This window comes from Phyllostomus discolor, chromosome 5 (assembly GCF_004126475.2).
Source record: "Phyllostomus discolor isolate MPI-MPIP mPhyDis1 chromosome 5, mPhyDis1.pri.v3, whole genome shotgun sequence".
Lineage (NCBI taxonomy): Eukaryota > Metazoa > Chordata > Mammalia > Chiroptera > Phyllostomidae > Phyllostomus > Phyllostomus discolor.
In genome coordinates this window covers 106,335,423-106,352,322 of record NC_040907.2, presented here as the reverse complement: position 1 = coordinate 106,352,322, position 16,900 = coordinate 106,335,423, and the positions used below count along the sequence as shown (strand labels likewise).

The 16,900-nt window shown below is 39.6% G+C and overlaps 1 protein-coding gene across 5 annotated transcripts in view; it reads left to right on the top strand.

The window, feature by feature from the left end:
* MARCHF8 (membrane associated ring-CH-type finger 8) overlaps window positions 1-16,900 on the top strand; it is a 175,643-nt gene that overhangs the window by 23,146 nt on the left and 135,597 nt on the right. Inside the window, exon 2 of one of the 5 annotated variants that reach the window (XM_036026687.1) lies at window positions 12,284-12,333. The exons of the other annotated variants lie outside the window; for them this stretch is intronic. The gene's annotated coding sequence lies outside the window, so the exon portion shown is untranslated. The remainder of the gene's footprint in view (window positions 1-12,283; window positions 12,334-16,900) is intronic. 5 annotated transcript variants of the gene reach the window in all.

Below are 16,900 nucleotides of genomic sequence, written 5' to 3'. Positions count from 1 at the left end.
TGGCTGGCTGAGCTTTCTGCACAGCCAGCATTATATTGCTATCTCATATAGTATGATGTGCCAAGAATTCCTTTTGCAGGAAGCACTTCAGATATAACTGCCTTAGCGTTTCTGTTAAAAATGTGGACAAAGTTCTTTCCCTTTATCAACTTAATAAAGATGCTTCAAAAGATCCATGTGTTTGTGAAGAAACAAGAGATCTTAAATGGTGTCAGTTACTGCCAGAAGTAATTCTAGTCTCTAAGCCTTGAAATGTTTCTGGATCCATTATTCTGAAGTAGAGACAGAACCCAGAACTCTTTTTCCTCACATTACAAATTAAAGAACATATTTTTTTTAGCTGTAGTAGGTATAAAAATACTCTGTAATTTAAAAACTCTACTGATAAAAATAATAGTTATTATCAGAGAAAAAGCTAGCAAAAACCCAATGTGGTAAATTGATACAAAATGGGCCCTAAATCACTTCTCCATGTCTTTGCCCCTTTGTAGTGTGACTCTGCTTGTTTCTCCCATCGAGTAGTAGAGTCTGTTTTCCCACTCTTGACTCTGAGTTTTGCCATGTGACTTGAACTGGCCAGTGTAACATCAGCAGACACAATGCAAACAGAGGCCATATGTGCAGTGCGCCAGTATGCTGTTTTCACTATGTGAAGAAGCCTAGGAGGAAGGCTACATGGAAAGTGAGGCCCTGCCTTCCTCATTTAGCCCAATCCCCAGCTGTCCTGGGCCCAGTACAGCAGCATGAGTAAGTTAGATAAGAGCTTCAGAATAGCTACCTAGCCAACCCATGGAATTGTGAAATAGGAAATCATTGCTCTTTAAGCAACTAAGTTTTGGGCTGCTTGTTCCTGGGCAGTAGCAAACAGAATTGTCCTGCGATAAATGACTGGAGTCTGTGCCTGTAATACTTTTTTCTAAAGATTTTATTTATTTTTAGAGAGGGGAAAGGAGGAAGAGAAACAGCAATGTATGGTTGCCTCTTGAGCACCCCCTCCTGAGGGCCTGGCCTGTAACCCATGTGCTTGTAATTCTAATTATGGCTTCACTACTGCAAACCCTCAAGGAGTCCACAATCCAGTGAGGGAGAGAGAAATGTAAGCAGGTCAGTTCCATACAGTGTGATGATTGCTCAAGATGGGCTCTGGGCAGCTATGGCCTTGAGCCCTCCTCCACTCTTCTTTCTGCATCTGTTAGGATCAGACACTGTTTTCTGCAAGACAAGCATTGAAGAGCACTTGGAGGAACTAGAGGAAGTAGACTATTTCTCTACTTCAGTGAAGGTGTTTTCCATCTCTCATGTCAGTCAGGCTCACACTTCCCTTTATCATCTGAAAGAACCCAAACAAATCTCTTTCCCTTTTGTTACCTGAGTATTTTCAGTATTTGTGTATTTGCCCTGTTCTGAATCTTCTGGAAAATGTAAACATTAGTTCAGGCCCTTTTCCCAGTAATCAGGCTTGATTCACCTAATTTGCCTAATGACTGACTGTGTCAAGCTGAGCCCCACTTACCTCATGTTACCTTCTCACTCACTCGTGACCAGCCTTGGCTCCTCGCTATTGCTCTGCTCCTTGGGATTCTAAGTTGCACATACTGGCCTTCAGTCTACAGCATATCTCTTCCCTCCTGGCTAAGCATTTGCATTTGGCCAAGGACTTTTACAGCATCAGGCTCCATCAGTTTTCCATAGGGGCCCATTCTCCCACTGGGTAGCATTGTTGGGGATACCTGGAGTTCACTCTGCCCTTCTTCTTGGCTCTAACCTTTGAAGTTGCATGTTTGAAAATCACCTTGAATAATCAACTGGAATAATTTAAAGATGTGGCTATAGTTTTTTATAGTTACAATAGTGAAAGGTATGGACTGTAGTTTTAAAATGGAATATCTTTTTGTGGCTTTGCGATATAAATTTGCAAGTGAACTCAAAATGATAAAGTTAAATATCAGTTATAAATTGGAGCCAACATTTTGAGGTACATCTTACTGCCTTAAAATATCCACTTTGGAAATATCTAAATAATGATTTTTCTTGAATTTTTAGCAAGTATATCAATTACTTTGATCAGATGTCCTCCATATAGACAAAAGTGCACTAAAAAGCCTGTTACTATTTAATATCTCAAATGTGGAGTCCATGTTATCTTGTTTATTCATGGAGATTTTAATAACTCTACCATGACAAGGTGAATAACACACCAGGTTTTGTCTTTCCAACAGCAATGCTACAGAGAGATAAAAAAAAAAACAACAAAACTGCTTAGTTTAGACTTCATGCCCAGGGACCTGGTCTTGCCCTCTAGAAATGACCTAATAAAACCTTTCTTTTAAAAAATACTTTTAGCCAGGGGAATTAAAACTTTTTTTAAACACATTTATACTTTGAATTTCATTGTCTGCTTATCTGCAGCATTTCTTATTATTTGTTATGTAACATTGATTTTATTTTTTATTATCTCTAGCCATGCTCCAAATTATTCTAGGGAATTTTTAAAACAGAGTCTTTTGTTTCTGAGTAAACTCTGTCTAGTCTGTGGGATATGTTTGTGTGTTTTATGACTTTGTTCACTTTTGGTAGTTGCTTACATATTTTCTGGTAGTTAACTGTTTTATTATGTTGCATTTGCTATTTTAAATTCATTTTGATATATTTTTTAAAGATTTTTAAAAAAAGATTTTATTTATTTTTAGAGAGGGAAGGGAGGGAGAAAGAGAGAGAGAGAGAAACATCAATGTGCAGTTGCTGGGGGCCATGGCCTGCAACCCAGGCATGTGCCCTGACTGGGAATCGAACCTGTGATGCTTTGGTTCGCAGCCTGCGCTCAATCCACTGAGCTACGCCAGCCAGGGCTTCATTTTGATATTTTTTAATAAGCTTATAGTCTTTTTTTTTCTTTTTCTATTTATTTATTTATTTATTTATTTAATCATTGTTCAAATACAGTTTTCTCCTTTTTACTCCCAACCCATTACCCCCTCCCATCCCTCCCCACTTCCCTCCCATTATCACCCTCCCCTAAGTTTATGACCATGTGTCCTTTAAGTTTGTTCCTGTGAACCCTTCCCACTGTCCCCTTAAATTCCCTCTACTCTCCCCTGTGGTCACTGTCAGCCTGTCCTCTATTTCAGTGTCTTTGGTTACATTTTGTTCATTTCTTTGTTTTGTTATTTAGGTTCCTGTTAAAGGTGAGATCACATGGTATTTGTCTTTCACTGCCTGGCTTGTTTCGCTTAGCCTAATGTTTTCCAGCTCCATCCATGCTGTTGCATAGGGTAGGAGCTCCTTCTTTCTTTCTGCTGCATAGAATTCCATTGTGTAAATGTACCATAGTTTTTTGATCCATTCATTTACTGATGGGCATCTTGGTTGCTTCCAGCATCTAGCTATTGTAAATTGTGCTGCTATGAACATTGGGATGCATAGGTTCTTTTGAATTGGTGTTTTAGTATTCTTAGGATAGAGTCTCAGCAGTGGAAATGCTGGGTCAAAAGGCAGATCCATTTTTAGTTTTCTGAGGATGTCCCATACTGCTTTCCATAGTGGTTGTACCAGTCTGCAGTCCCACCAACAGTGCACTAGGGTTCCCTTTTCTCCACAACCTCTCCAACACTTGTTGTTTGTTGCTTTGTTTATGATGGCCATTCTGTCTGGTGTGAAGTGGTATCTCACTGTAGTTTTAATTTGCATCTCTCTGATAGCTAGCGATATTGAACATCATTTCATGTGTCTTTGGATTTTCTGTATGTCCTCCTTGGAGAAGTGTCTGTTCAAGTCCTTTGCCCACTTTTTAATTGGATTCCTTGTCTTCTTAGAGTACAGTTTTGTAAGTTCTTTATATATTTTGGAGATGAAACCCTTGTCTGAGGTATCATTGAAATATATGTTTTTCCATACAGTTGGTTCTCTTTTAATTTTGGTACTGTTTTCTTTGGCTGTGCAGAAGCTTTTAATTTTGATGAGGTCCCATTTGTTTATTCTTTCCTTTATGTCCCTTGCTCTAGGGGACACGTCAGTAAAAAAGTTTCTTTGTGAAATATCTGAGATTTTCCTACCTACGTTCTCCTCTAGGACTTTAATGGTGTCACCTTTTATATTTAAGTCTTTTATCCACCTTGGATTTATTTTTGTATATGGTGTAAGTTGGTGCTCAAGTTTCATTTTTTTGCACATGGCTGTCCAGTACTCCCAACACCATTTGTTGAAGAGGCTGTTTTTACTCCATTTTATGTTGTTGCCTCCTTTGTCCAATATTAATTGACCATAGAGACTTGAGCTTATTTCTGGGCTCTCTGTTCTGTTCCATTGGTCTATGTGCCTGTTTTTATGCCAGTACCAGGCTGTTTTGATTACAGTGGCCTTGTAGTATAGTTTAGTGTCAGGTATTGTGATCCCTCCTGCTTTACTCTTCTTTCTCAAAATTGCAGCAGCTATTCGAGGTCGTTTATAATTCCATATAAATTTTTTTAAAGATTTTATTTATTTATTTTTAGAGAGGGAAGGGATGGAGAGGGAGGGAGGGAGGGAGAGAGAGGGAGAGAGAGAGAGAAACATCAATGTGTGGTTGCTGGGGGTTATGGCCTGCAACCCAGGCATGTACCCTGGCTGGGAATCGAACCTGGGACACTTTGGTTCCCAGCCCGAGCTCAGTCCACTGAGCTACACCAGCCAGGGCTCCATATAAATTTTTGAAGTGTTTGTTCTATGTCTGTGAAATATGCCATTGGTACTTTATAAGAATTGCATTGAATGTGTAAATTGCTTTGGGTAGTATGGACATTTTGATGATATTAATTCTTCCAATCCATGAACACGGTATATGTTTCCATTTGTTTGTGTCTTCCTTGATTTCTTTCCTTAGTGTTATGTAGTTTTCTGAATACAGGTCTTTTACCTCTTTGGTTAGGTTTATTCCTAGATATTTTCTTTTTCTTTTTGCTATTTCAAATGGAATTTTTTCCTTGATCTCTGCTTCTACTGTTTCATTGTTGGTGTACAGAAATGCCTTTGATTTCTGGATATTGACTTTGTATCCTGCTGTTTTGCCAAATTCATTTATTAGGTCAAGCATTTTTTTTGTAGAGTCTATAGGATTTTCTATGTATACTATGATGTCATCTGCAAACAGTGACAGTTTTGTTTCCTCCTTTCCGATTTGGATGCCTTTTATTTCTTTTTCTTGTCTGATTGCTGTGGCTAAAACTTCCAGTACTATATTGAATAGAAGTGGTGAAAGTGGACAGCCTTGCCTTGTTCCTGATCTTAGTGGAAAAGATTTCAATTTTTGCCCATTGACTATGATGCTGGCTGTAGGTCTCTCATGTATGGCCTTTATTATGTTGAGGAATGCTCCCTGTATTACCACTTTGCAGAGTGTTTAAATCATGGATGGGTGCTGTACCTTATCAAATGCTTTTTCTGCATCAATTGATATAATCATGTGGTTTTTGTCTTTGCTTATGTTTATGTGATGTATTACATTTACTGACTTGCAAATATTGAACCATCCTTGCATCCCTGGAATGAATCCCACTTGGTCCTGGTGTATGATCTTTTTAATGTATTGTTGGATGCGGTTTACCAGTATTTTGTTGAGGATTTTAGCGTCAATGTTCATCAGTGATATTGGCCTGAAGTTTTCTTTCTTTGTTGTGTCTTTATCTGGTTTTGGAATTAGGATGATGTTGGCCTCATAAAAAGAGTTTGGGAGACTCCCATCTTTTTGGATTTTTTGGAATAGTCTGTGAAGGATAGGGGTTAGCTCTTCCTTAAATGCTTTGTAGAATTCTCCTGTGAAACCATCTGGTCCATGGCTTTTGTGTGTTGGGAGTTTTTTGATGACTGCTTCAATTTCTTTTGTTGTTATTGGTCTGTTCAGGCTTTCTGCTTCTTCCTCATTGAGTTTTGGTAGATTATATTTTTCTAGAAATTTGTCCATTTCACCTAGGTTTTCAAATTTCTTGGCATACAGTTCTTAGTAGTAATTTCTTACAATCCTCTGTATTTCTGTGGTATCTGTTGTAATCTGTCCTCTTTCATTTCTGATTGTGTTTATTTGGGTCTTCTCTCTTTTTTTCTTGATGAGTCTGCTTAAGGGCTTGTCGATTTTGTTTATCTTTTCGAAGAACCAGCTCTTGGATTCATTGATCCTTAGAATTGTGCTTTGAGTCTCTATGTCATTTAATTCTGCTCTGATCTTGGTGATTTTCTTCCTTCTGCTTGCTCTGGGCTGCCTTTGTTGTTGTTCCTCGCGTTCTTGTAGACGTAGGGTTAGGTTGTTTGTTTGGACTGTTTCTAACCTTTTTAGGTGGGCCTGTATCGCTATGAACTTCCCTCTCAGGACTGCTTTGGCTGTGTCCCATAAGTTTTGGGTTGTTGTGAGTTCGTTTCCATTTGTTTCCAGAAATGTTTTGATTTCTTCCCTAATGTCATTCTTGACCCATTCATTGTTTAATAGCATGCTATTTAATCTCCATGATTTTGAGTGTTTTTGGTTTTTTTCCTTAGGGTTGGTTTCTAGCTTCAGTCCCTTGTGGTCTGAGAAAATGCTTGGTATGACTTCAATTTTCTTGAAATTCTTGAGGCTTGTTTTGTGTCCTGTCATGTGGTCTATCTTTGAGAATGTTCCATGTACATTTGAAAAGATTGTACATTTAGCTTCTTTTGCATGGAGGGCTCTGTATATATCAGTAAAGTCCATTTCCTCAGGGGTATTGTTCAATGCCACAATATCTTTGTTGATATTTTGTTTAGAAGATCTGTCCATTTTTGATAGTGGGGTGTTAAAATCTCCCACTATAATTGTGTTGCTGTCCATATCTTTTTTGAATTCCTCTAAGATTTTCTTTATGTATTTCAGCGCTCCTATGTTGGGTGCATATATATTTACAATATTTATGTCTTCTTGGTGGATTCTTCCCTTGAGTATTATGAAGTGACCTTCTGGGTCTCTCTTTATGGATCTTTTTTGGTAGTCTATTTTGTCTGATATGAGTATTGCTACCCCGGCTTTTTTTTCCTGTCCATTTGCTTGGAAGATTTGTTTCCAGCCCTTCACTTTCAGCCTGTGTAGGTCTTTTATCCTGAGGTGGGTCTCTTGTAGACAGCAGATATGTGGGTCATTTTTTCTTATCCATTCAGCTATTCTGTGTCTGTTGATTGGAGCATTTAATCCATTTACGTTTAAGGTTATTATTGATAGGTACTTATTCATTTTCTTTTATGTACGTGTGTTCCTCTCTCTCTCTCTCTCTCTTTTCCTTCCCTTCCTTAAAGTAGTCCCTTTAGGATCTCTTGCAGAGCTGGTTTGGTCGAGGCGTATTATTTTAGACTTCTTTTGTCTGGGAAGCTCCTTATTTGGCCTTCTATCTTGATCGAGAGCCTTGCCGGATATAGCAGACTTGGTTGCAGACCTCTGGTTCTCATTACATGGAATATTTGTTGCCATTCTCTTCTGACTTGAAGTGTTTCCATTGAGAAGTCAGCTGTTAGCCTTATTGGGGCTCCCTTGTATGTTGCTTCCTTTTTCTCCCTTGCTGCCTTTAAGAGTCTCTCTTTGTCTTGAAAATTTGCCATTTTAATTATGATGTGTTGTGAGGTGGGCCTCTTTGGGTTCCTGTTGATTGAAACTCTGTGTTTCCTGGATTTGTGTGACTTTTTCTCTCATCAAATTAGGGAAGTTTTCCATCATTACTTTTTCAAGTAGGTTTTCTATCCCTTGCTCCTCCTCTTCTCCTTCTGGTATCCCTATTATATGGATATTATTACGTTTCATATTGTCTTGCATTTCTCTTAATCCCTCTTCATTCTTTCTGAGCCTCTTTTCCTTTTCTTGCTCTTTCTGGATGTTGTTTTCTACTTTGTCCTCCAGCTCGCTAATCCGATCTTCTGCATTATCGATCCTGCTTTTCATTCCTTCTACTGTGTTCTTCAGTTCAGAAATTGTATTCTTCATTTCCTCTTGACCTTTGTTGAGAGTTTCTATTTCCTTTTTCATGTTTATATAGTTTGCAGTAAGATTGATTAGTTTCCCTCTAATTTCTGAAAACTCAATGTGAGTTCATTGAACTTCCTGGTAATCGTTGTTTTGAACTCACTATCTGATAGTTGAGTTGCCTCTATTTCATTTAGCATTTTTCCTTAGGCTTCCTCATTTCCCTTCAGTTGGGGGTTCTTTCTTTGTTTTCTCATTGTTCGTGTGTTTCTTCTTTTTTCTTCTTGTTTGTTAATTTGATCTGTTCTGATTCCCTGTAATTATGGTGTGAACTTCTGTGGTAGAATATTTGTGAGATTCAGTGGTGCAATCTCCTTCGTGCATCCTGGTGTTCACAGCTTCCCCCTACTCTTTTTTGTGATCAGTTGGAGGAATAAGGCAAAATGGTTTAAGACAGCAAGACAGTATACTATGATATTTACATTAGCAGCCAGTAGAGAAGAGATGGGTTATCCTTTGGCTCCTTTTAGTGTTAACCATGATCCTCTATCCCCACTATCCACGTTTTAGAAAGGGTGGAAAGAAGGTAAGACTCTTACTGGGGAGTAGAGGATTGTTAGTTGGATCTAGAAAGCTGTGAGGCTGTGGGAGGTCAGATTCTAAGGTAGGGTTGGATTAAAGATTAGTATGTAGGAGTAGTGTGTAAAAGAATAGAGACAACCCTCACAATAGTATAGTTCAGAAAATTGCAAAGTGGGCTGAGATCAGGTAGGGGTATTGAGAAGCATTTACAATTGTATAGACCAGGTCTTACTAACAGTAATAGTAAAGTGACAGTCTTGTGGCAGAATCGATGTGGTCTAGATAACAAGAATAAGGCGTATAAGACCTTGAGAGGTGTATTAATGGAACACAGATGAAGGATAGTAACTTATCAGCACCTTGTGACGGAGATACCAAGGGGAACCTATCAAATGACAGTGTAACCAGCCAAGCAAAGAAGATTATACAGAAAGAAAAAGAATACCAAAATATTATTAAAATAAAAAATGTCAGAAAAGTGAGAAAAAGATAATACAAATTTACAGTAACTTGCAAGATAAAAAAAAGAAAAAGGAAAGAAAAACAGAAGATGTAGTGCAGGAGAGATAAATTTGGAGTAGAAAGAATATTAGGATGAATGGAAGAGAAACATAAGGGATTGCAAGATAAAATGTCACATAAAACACAAGGTAAAATCAGCCAACTAACCACAGCTACAAAAACCAAACCAAACCAAACCAAACAAAACAAAAAAAAGAGGAAAAAAAAAAGAAAAGGAAAACAAACAAAGAAAAAACCAAAAATCCTCTTGTTGGTTTCTAACTGGCCAGACAGTTTTTCTGATCTTGCTGGCTTCAGCTGGGTGAGGGACCTTTGAAATACTTCTCTCTCTCCTAGCCCAAATCTGTACCCTGGGCGCTCCCGAGCACACTGGCTCTCTGGATCTCACTTCCATGTTCTTCTGGACTCTGGGGTCCTGCAGGATTCCAGCTCTAGGATCTCAGGAGGCACCCGCAACATTTTGGGATTCACCGCGCTCTCCCTGCGAATCGTAAAAGGGCGTGCCCCTCCCCCAAACTTTTGAAATTCGGGGTCTAGGATCACCCTTAGCGCCTCGCCCCGCCTATTCCCGGTTCACAGGGAGCGAGAAACAGTCTTCCCGACGGTGTGCAAGCCGAGCCCTTTCCAGCTCCGTGGTCACCACCGAACCGCACTCAGACCGGGTGTTGGTGCCTTTCCTGGCTCCCCGGGTCAGGCTGGCTGGAAATTTCTGAGCCACTACTATAGGAATGCACCAAGCGCCACTTTCCTCCCGGGATCCCAGTGCACGATTCAGGCCTCCCTATGGGGCGCGAACTGAGCGCGTCCAGACTCTGTGCTCTCCATCGATCTGCACTTCTTCCGTGCTAGGGATGTGGGCGCACTTCCAGGCTTCCCCTGGTCCTTTCGGTAGAGTCCCTCACTTCACCTCTCCCAGGTCTCTGGACGGGTGTTCATAGTCCCTGGGCGATTTTTTCCCAGTCCAACTGGCCAATCTGTTCCTTCTAGCAACACGTTCTCCCCTGGAGTTGCTCCCCCCCCCCCCCATATTCGGGGGAGGGAGCAGCAACTCCCCTCTCCCGGGAGCTCCGAGAACTGGTCCTGGGGACTACACACTCCTAGTCCCCACGCTGATCCCTGGGCCCCTTTTGTCCTGAAGAAGTCTCCTTACCATCTGGTTTTTCCGAGATCACAATAATTTTTGATGTCCTGCTTTCAAAAGTGATTCGGTAACCTAGTCCACTTGCTCTGTTTCTCCACGGATCTGCAAGTCACCCTCCTCTTCACAGAAGCCGAGAAAAATGCTGCCTAAAGCCGCCATCTTCCCCCTTCCCCCAGATTCTTTAACTAGTAACAGGTTCATGAATTTCATCACATAGTGGTAACAAACTTTGCTGCTCATTCTCTGTCCTTCTCCGTGGGACTGAGAGGCGTTTCCTGGTGCTGCCACCTGGGCAGTTCCAGGGCGTCTGTGAGGCGGGCACGGGGGCGATGGTCACTCGTCTTCCTCACTCTGCCTCTTCCCCTTCCAGCTCTCACCACCAAAATCAGTAAGCTTATAGTCTTAACACACCAGCTCTAGATTATAAAACTTTGTCTCAGACATTTTTTAGTGGGTGGTGTATAGAGACCTTTGGTGTTATTCTACCACCTTCCCTAAAATTCTTAGAACTTTTAAGTTTAATTTTGGGCTTTATTTCAGTAAAACATTGGAATAGGGTAGTCTTATACACTTTAAGGTTTTTGCTTGCTACCCAGTAATCTAGTGAGGGTCAGATGATGGCCAGATGTGAACTACTTGTGATAGAACTTTCTTTCGTGGTATTATAGAACAGAAAGAGTTCATTTACCCGGCATTAGCAAAGCCAAACACTAAACACTGAGAATTGTAGTGGACCAAGATTGGCTATTTTACTGTGAATGGTGTCACTCAGAAGGACTAGAAGCTAAACTTAAAAACCCAATCTCCTGAGTGACAAGTATGTTATGAATTATATAGGGCGAAATCACAAGACACCATGGGTTAGGAGTTTGGGGTTGTGCTGGGAGCTGATTGATTGGAGGTGAGGTAAAGGTGGTAAATCATTTCTTTAGGTCTTGAGGACAGCTCTGAGGTCTGTTCTGTTGTCCCTCTGGCCTCATGGACAAGTAGCTGGAAAGTTGTTCCACCTTAGGGCTCAGGAACAGAAATGTAACTTAGGTCTAGATGTTAGCTTTAGCCTGTCAGAGATCCAGACGTTGTGACTATTAGTCAGGTCTTGGCTATTGTCTTCTTCCTCAGGGTTTGCTGATTATGGAGGGGGTGCAGGAAGGTTAGGTCTCTAAGCGGTTTGGAGAGAGTGGGAGATATGATTTCTAGAGCAAGGATTTAGAGTTACATTTAATTAGGTCATAAGGACCCTTAGTTTCACTGCCTTGAGTGAAGGGAATAAAGGCTTTGAGGTGATACTGTTAGTGTGATAGTATGTTTTGTGCCATTATTGGAATATGTAGCCATGTCTTCAGTGACCTGCTATCTATCCTGCATTGGATTTTTGACTCAAACATTGAAATTTCTCATTTGTAACTTATGAAATTTAAGTTTTCCTCAGTCTCAAAAGAGCTTTTATCAGTAATTTTTAGCAACTTGTGGACAAAAAGGAGCACATGCCAAACCAGAAAAGTTCAGGGGAAGCGTGTGTGGCAGCCTTACAAACTCAGAGACCAAAGTTACTACTTAGGACAGTCTGAAATGAAAACTTTCTTAGTAAAAGCAGTTCATGGCAAGCAGTCATGTCCAAGGCTAGAATCTTTCCTGACAAAGGTCATTCTTCACCTTAACTGAGCCTATCTGTTGTCTTTTTGCCTCTAACATGCCTGCATGCCTGATAACATATTTTTGGAATATTAAAGTAATTTCCCTTTTTCCAGTCCCCTCAAAGCACAGTCACCTCAACCAGGGGAGAATGCACAAATCCCCTCGTTGTTAATTTTGACTATTAATTACCCTATATCCATAAATGTAAATTAACTTACCTGCCTTACCTGTCTGTTCATTTTACTTTTTATCCAGTTCCAGATATTTCCCCATTTTGATTTTTCCTGCTTCCCTACTCTATCACCAGTAACCCCCTTATGCCTCCTCCTTTGATTTTTATGTATATAGTAAGTGGTAAAACTGCTATTTTCTGGTGTATTTCCTCAATCTATCAAGAGTTTTGCTGTCTGGCAATTGTTAATTTGCCTCAAATAATATGTAATGTTTCTTACGTTGACATTTATTTGGTGTAGTTGGCAGCATTCCAAAGAAGCCCACCCAGGGACCTTGCAGACCTGCACTTGTGCTAGGTATCAGCAGGAGCCCATTGTGCTCCTTGTTTTGCATCGGGTGAACTTGGCTGATTTTCACGTGGAATTCCAGACCTCCCTGTTTTAAGGTAAGAGGCCTTGATTTTATTTGAGCTGTATTTTTAAAAATCCTCAAGGTTAAGGGTTGAGAGAGAATCTAGGCTAAGGCAGGACTGGAGGAAAAGTGGGTGGCTGGTTTTTAACTGGTTTTTCAATTGAAATTGCTTTCTGAGAGTCTGATCAAAAACCTTTTGTTAGATAAATGAGAATCTGAACTCATTCTGCTCCAAAGGGGCACTTCCTCCATCCAGCTGGAATCTTGGGTGTTCTTAGGAGACTAAGAATCTTTGTGGAACTGTCAGGAGGTATCCCCCGTGAAGTGCAGGAGCTCCATCAGGGATTCTGACTTGACTAATTATTTGGCTTGTCCAGGACATGCACATAGTGTTTGGTTACTTAGCATTCTGGGTACTCACGACCATATTAGACTGCCGGGAAACAGAAACTGAGCCATGTAAGAGGGTTCGAGATGACTCGGGAGGTGACAGCCCCTTGGAGCTGAACCCACAGGCAGCACCCTCTCAACCCAGACTACAGATTCCAAAATAAAACTAAAATTAACATGGGAAATCCTGCCCCCAAGGCCAGAACCCTCAGACCCCAGCCTACATTAATACTTCTGTAGATACACAATAAGTAGGAAGACTTTACTTACAAGTACTTTACAGAAGTGGGAAGATTTAGCTGGAAAAGACATCAACTTAAAATGGCCAAAATGAAGTTTTCTTTTGGTGCCTAAATTAATTTTGCATGCAAAACTAGAAAATGCCGGCTCTATAGTTAAACTGAATAGGGAGCATATCTTAAATGGAAATTAGAAGCTTCTAGGAGGAGGACAGATAAGTTCTTAAAAAAAAAAAAACAAGTAATAAGAAATTTTAGAGACTGTCTCCGAGCTTCTGAAGCCAATCTGTGCCAACCCCTCAATCCTCCCCTTCTACAGTTCCCTTCACTGTGTTTGCTCTCTGAGCTTCCTTGTCCGAACTTGCCCTCCGCCTCCCTTCTATCTTCTGTATATCTTCTCCATTACCATTCCCTACTGACCTAAGAGAAAATGAGAATAAGAATTCAAACAAGGATAATCCAGGAATTTTAGCAGCTTCCCTTGGAAAAAAGCTGGTCTCAGGCAAAGGGCAATCAGCCATTGTATATATTCCTTGGACTTGACAGAATTAAGGTAACTACCTAAAGATTTTCGTGATTTTCTCCAGGACCCGAATGGATTCACAAAGAAATTTAATTGAACTGTTAAAACATGTAATCCTGGATGTTCTGACCTTTTTCTGTTAATATACCTACTATTTCTGGGAGCAAAAGCAACAGAATTACCAAATAAGGTTTGCAGGAAATCTCTAGAGGAGTCTGTTCACTTTAAGGAGGGTTGTAGGACACTGAAATAGGAAGACTGATTTAGAGACACTGAAATAGGGACACTGATTTAGAAAGAGAAAAGAGGTATCTCATTGTGGTTTATAGAAGCAAGTATAGGGCTGCTCCAAGGATTATGAGAAAACATTTCCCCTTCTTATTATTGGTTTAGGAGAAATTAAAATTACCATAAAAAAGGGGAAAATTTCTAAGGCCTTGAACTACTGGACTACTTTATCTGTTCTTAACACACCTAAGTTGGAGTAAACGTTCTGTGCAAGTGGTAGGGATAGCTAATCAACCAATGTCTGTTTTTAAGTCAGAACATATACCCTTCCAACTAGGGAATATTATGGGGATGGATGGATATATATCTATCATCTATTTATCTATCTATTCCCCCAAAATGGAATTTATTTACAAAAAAATTGTGTATTCTTACATGTTTAAACTTCAGTCACCTTCAAAGTACGTTCCATTTGATACCATACACCTACCTTGATGTTTTCTCCACTGCTCAAAACAGTTTTTATAAATTTTGGATATTAATCCCTTATCAGATGTGTTGGTGAATATGTTCTCCTATTCTGTGGGTTGTCTTTTTATTGTCAATGATTTCCTTTGCCATGCAAAAACTTTTTAGTTTGATGTCATCCCATTTGTTTATTTTTTATATTGTTACTCTTGCCTGGGAAGATATACCTGATAATATATTGCTACTGGCAATGTCCAAGATTTTTGCTGCTTATGTTTTCTTCTAGGACTTTTATAGTTTCTGGAGTAACATTTAAGTCTTTGATCCATTTTGAATTTATTGTCTGTGGTGTAAGAGGGTGGTCTAGTTTCATTTTTATGCACTTATCTGTCCAATTTTCCAAGCACCATTTACTGATGAAACTATCTTTAGCTCATTGTATGTGTTTGCTTCCTCTGTTTGCTTCCAAATACTAACTGGACTGTAAAGGTGTGGGTTTATTTCTGGGCTCTGTATTCTATTCCATTGATCTGTGTGTCCGTTTACCAGTTCTGTGTTGTTTTGATTATTGTGACTTTATAGTATAGTTTGGTATTAGGTAGTGTGATTCCTCCAATTTTGTTCTTCTTTCTCAGGATCACTTTTGCTATATGGAGTCTCTTTGGTTCTGTATAATCTTTGAAATATTTGTCCCAGTTCTGTGAAATATGTCCTTGGAATCTTGATAAGGATTACATTGAATCGATACATAGCTTTGGGTAGTATGGGCTTTTTTTTTTTTATTGTTGTTCGGATACAGTTGTCCCCATTTTCCTGCCACCACTTTTGGGTACCCTACCCACCCTCACCTCCTACCCTCAGTCTTTCCTCCTTTAGTTTTGCCCTTGTGCCCTTTGTTCCTTGACAGTTCTTCCCCTTTTTTGCCATTATACCCTCCCACCTCCCATGTGGTACTGTCAGATTGTTCTTTATTTCAGTGTCTCTGGTTATATTTTGCTTGCTTGTTCATTTTGTTGATTAGGATCCACTTATAGGTAAGATCATCTGGTATTTGTCTTTCACAGACTGGCTTACTTCACTTAGCATAATGTCCTCCAGTTCCATTCATGCTGTGCAAATGTAGGAGCTCCTTTCTTTCTGTTAGGTAGTATTCCATTGTGTAAATGTACCACAATTTTTTGATCCATTCATTTACCTAGGTTGCTTCCAGCACTTTTCTTAGTAAATTCTGCTGCTACGAACATTAGGGTGCACAGATAACTTTTGGAATTAGTGTTCAGAATTTTTAGGGTATATCCCAGCAGTGGAATTACTGGGTCAAAAGACAGTTCCATTTTTAGCTTTCTGAGGTAATACCATACTGTTTTCCACAGTGGCTGCACCCTTCTGCATTCCCACCACCAGTGTACTAGAGGTTCTCTTTCTTCTACAACATTGCCGCCCAGTTATTGTTTGTTGATTTGTTTTATGATGGCCACTCTCACTGGTGTGAAAAGATATCTCATTGTGATTTTAATTTGAATCTTTCTGATGTCTAGTGATGCTGAGCATCCTTTCATATGTCTGTGGGCCCTCTGTATGTCCTCCTTGGAGAAGTGTCCAGTACATGTCCTTTGCATTTTTAATTGGATGGGTTGTCTTTCTGGAGTAGAGTTGTGTGAGTTCTTTATATATTTTGGAGATCAAACCCATGTCAGAGGTATCATTGGCAAATATATTTTCCCACACAGTTGCTTCCCTTTTCATTTTGCTGATGTGTTCTTGAGCTGTGCAGAAGCTTTTTAATTTCATGAAGTCCCATTCTCTTTATTCTTTCCTTTTCATGTCTTGCCGTAGGGACATATCAGTGAAAATACCGCTCCATGTTATATCTGAGATTTTCTTGTCTATGTCCTCTTACAGGACTTTTGTGATGTCACGACTTATATTTAAGTCTTTTATCCACCTTGAATTTGTTTTTGCGTATGATGTAAGTTGATGGTCGAGTTTCTTCTTCTTTCTTTTTTTTTGCATGTAGCTGTCCAGATCTCCCAAAACCATTTGTTGAAGAGGCACTTTTTCACTCTGCTTTATGGTGTCTTCCCCCTTTGTCAAATATTCATTGACCATAGAGACATAGGTTTATTTCTGGGCTATCTGTTCTGTTCCATTGATTTATGTGTCTGCTTTTATGCCAGTGTCAGACTGTTTTGATTACCATGGCCTTGTATGTTGGTTTGCTAACTGGTATAATGATCCCTGTTAGTTGGATCTTCTTCTGTATTTGCTGAGGCTATTCAGGGTCATTTATGGTTCCAGATAAATTTTGAAATTTTTGTTCTATATCTGTGGAATATGTCATTGGTATTTTAATAGGGATTGCAATGAATCTATAAATTACTATGGGTAATATGGACATTTTGATGATGTTCATTTTTCCAGTCCATGAACATGGTATATGCTTCCATTTATTTGTGTCGTCTTTAATTTCTGTCTTCAGTGTTGTGTAGTTTTCTGAGTACAGGTCTTTTACCTCCTTGCTTAGATTCACTCCTAGATGCTTAGTTTTCTTGTTGCTCTAGCAAATGGGAATTTTTCCTGACTTCTGTTTTTCATATTTCATTGTCAGTGTAAAAAAATGCCTTTAATTTCTGCATATTGACTGTGTATCCTGCTAC